Consider the following 3,138-nt stretch of genomic DNA (forward strand, 5'->3'; position numbering starts at 1 on the left):
GGTGGGCATGGCAGGAGGGTCGACGAGAGGAGGGGCTGACATCAGACCCCGCCCACTTCACCATGGAGACACTGAGCAAGACGAGCTGGAGAGAGAAAAAGATGGAGACTGATGTTAAGATCGATCAATGAGGGAACTGATTATTTTAACATATCTCATACATTTAACATCACATCTGATCATTATTTGGGTTTTCTTTTCTGCTTTGTTCAATATTTAAAAAACACTTTAAAATCTCACTTTACAGGTTAACAGACATGACTAGTGGGTTTTAGAGAAAGTTTAATGTGCAATGAAGCAATACAGAGAAAATGAATCATCAACAATTAAAAAAAATCATTATCATTTAGGTCATTTATCAAGAAAATTGAAATATTGGCTGGTTTTAACTTTAATGTGAGTGTTTAAATCATAGTAAATTAAATATCTTTATATTCGACATATATTGGACTGTTCTTTTCTACTTTGATGGCGCCCAGACCTTCTGACATTTAAGAGACTAAAGGATTAATCAGTCTACGTTCATGTTTATTCTGTTTGTTGGACATTTTAGACAACAGACAAAAAGATTCCCCTGAAGACTGAAGATGAACCTGGTTGTGGTTGTTGAGAGATTTTTAACACACACGTAGAAAGAAGCCTCTACAGAAAATCAATTACAGTTCAGAGTGGAGCAGCAGCTCTGACTTAAACTGTGATTAACAGCTGGAACACGTGGCAGCTGGACTGATCTGCAGCTTCAACACTGCAGGCTGTGTTCAAGCATGTGTGTGTGTGTGTGTGTGTGTGTGTGTGCTGACAAAGGTTAGTGTGGAGATAACACATTAACCACCACTGTCTCTACCTCTCTCTCTCTCACACACACACACACACACAACAAACACACACACACGCGCCACACCCCTAATAAAAAACAATCAGCTGTTCCTGCAGAAAAATGACAGACAGCGATCAGACACACCCATTACATCCTGACTGTGAAGCCACACTGAAACACACACACACACACACACACACACACAGGTGAGACAGGATATAAGCCCTGAGGCAGGAAAAAACAAGGCAGGCCTGTTTCAGGTCAATGGGGGTGTGAGAGTGTTTGATACTAAAAAGGCAAATTTTGGGTGGAGTCACTTTAGCTTCTCTTTGAGCAGAAGTAACACAGTGACACTTCACTATAAAAAACTTGTTTTATTATATTGTTAATTGTAATTGTAATTATATAATTAAAAAAAAAAACAACTGATCAGTCTACTCAGCAACCTTTCCATTTTCTCATCAGGCCAGAAACTAAAACCAGAACACACCCTGCAGTCTGAGCACATGGCACAGACTCTGTAAGAACAAATTAAAAAACAACCTCAGTCATTTGTCCCCTGAAGGCCACCGTACCCTAAACTAACCTGAGCATCACAAGCTTCTGTCGAAGCCTAAATTAAAACAGCTGACGTGTGTTCTCTCAAACACAAGAGGCAAAACGCAGCTGAACAACTTGTGATTTCAATGTGAGAGAAGCAGAAAAGTCAAAACATTATGACTGGATTCTTTTAAAATGATCATCTGCATGTCCTGAAGGGAGATTATAGAAAAAAAAACCCCAGAGCAGGAACATGATGCTGAGGTCAGACACAAATAACTACTGATATTATTGAGTCACAGATACATTTGTCACTGACATAAAGAAAACTGTGCACAGACCCAGCAGCATGAGGCCTCATCTCTAAACCAAGACTTAATTTTATTCAACATTTTCCCACCACACACTGACTTTAAAGAGGAAGTTAAACTAAATAAGTGTTTCCCATAAGAGACGCTGCATTAAGCTGACTCACAACTTCCCCACTGCTGTGTCACAGCCACAGGCCGAGAGACAGCAGCAGAGAGACTCATCACGACCCTCAAGGCCTCCAGTCACGACCTTCAATATAACAACTGAGACCGAGACCTGCCTCTCGTTCACCATAGCAAAAAACTAGCCAATCAGTTAACTGTCCTTCACCTGACAGTTAAGTGACAGTTACACAACAGTTAAGTGACAGTAACGTGACAGTTACCTGATTGTTAAGTGACAGCTGACAGTTAAACAGTTACTCGACAGTTAAGTGACAGTTACCTGACAGTAACGTGACAGTAACCCGACAGTTAAGTGACAGTCCCCATGATAGTTACCTGACAGATGCCAGTTACAGTAAACTAACAGGTTTCTGAATTCATTAGAACCAAATTCCAGGTTTTTAAAATATACCACCAAATACCTAGTCATGATGACTTTATAGATGCTGCAGCCACGTTTTCCTCCAGTGAATGTGTGTGCGTGTGTGTGTTGCTGACTCACTGCTGTGATACCAAGGACACAGGAGGATTAAAGACTGATGAACGAGGTCACGACAGGATGATCTGGGAACTGTCTCTCCACATCTCGGCCTCTGGTCTCTGTTTCTACCCTGTTCTCTCCACCTAAAGTGAGCTACAACATCATTAAACCAGGTGTGGATGCACGGCATAAATCTGCTTTTACTCATTAACTATAACAAAGACATTGTGGCTCAGAAAGAGAGGAAATAATGGATATATATTATTCAGCTGAGAGTCTGTCTGTCCTCATGAATGCATCATCACCACCTGTCTGACAGGTTTCCACAACACTTCCTCTCACAGCTCTGACACTGATGGTTCACGGTGGCTGGATTCAGAGGGACACTGGTCAGGAAGCTGAACTCATATGAAACATTCAGTCTCAAAACACAACCATGAAAAACAATAAATGAACCAGAATAACTTGAAAAAGGTCACATCCAAGTCTCTGAATCCATCATGTGCAGCATGTGTGTAACGATTAGATTTGACACATATCAGTGAATCTCAAGCCAGTTGAGGAAACATGACATTAACTGCACTGCTTCCATTTGTTAAACTAGGCACTGTGACGTTTCTCCAACACTGATTTCATGGTACAGACATGAACATAGAGAGCACTGTATGTGATCCAGAAGAGAGAAAACAAGTCTACAGTCAGTAAGGAATTCAAGGAAACCATAACACTGTCAAATTATGATCCTGGTCTGATCTGATGTGGATGAAGTTATGAAAAGTGTGTGATAATTGTCCAGCTTGTTTACTGGTCCGTATCTGTACAAG

This window comes from Seriola dumerili, unplaced genomic scaffold (assembly GCF_002260705.1).
Source record: "Seriola dumerili isolate Sdu_G_001 unplaced genomic scaffold, Sdu_1.0 BDQW01000807.1, whole genome shotgun sequence".
Lineage (NCBI taxonomy): Eukaryota > Metazoa > Chordata > Actinopteri > Carangiformes > Carangidae > Seriola > Seriola dumerili.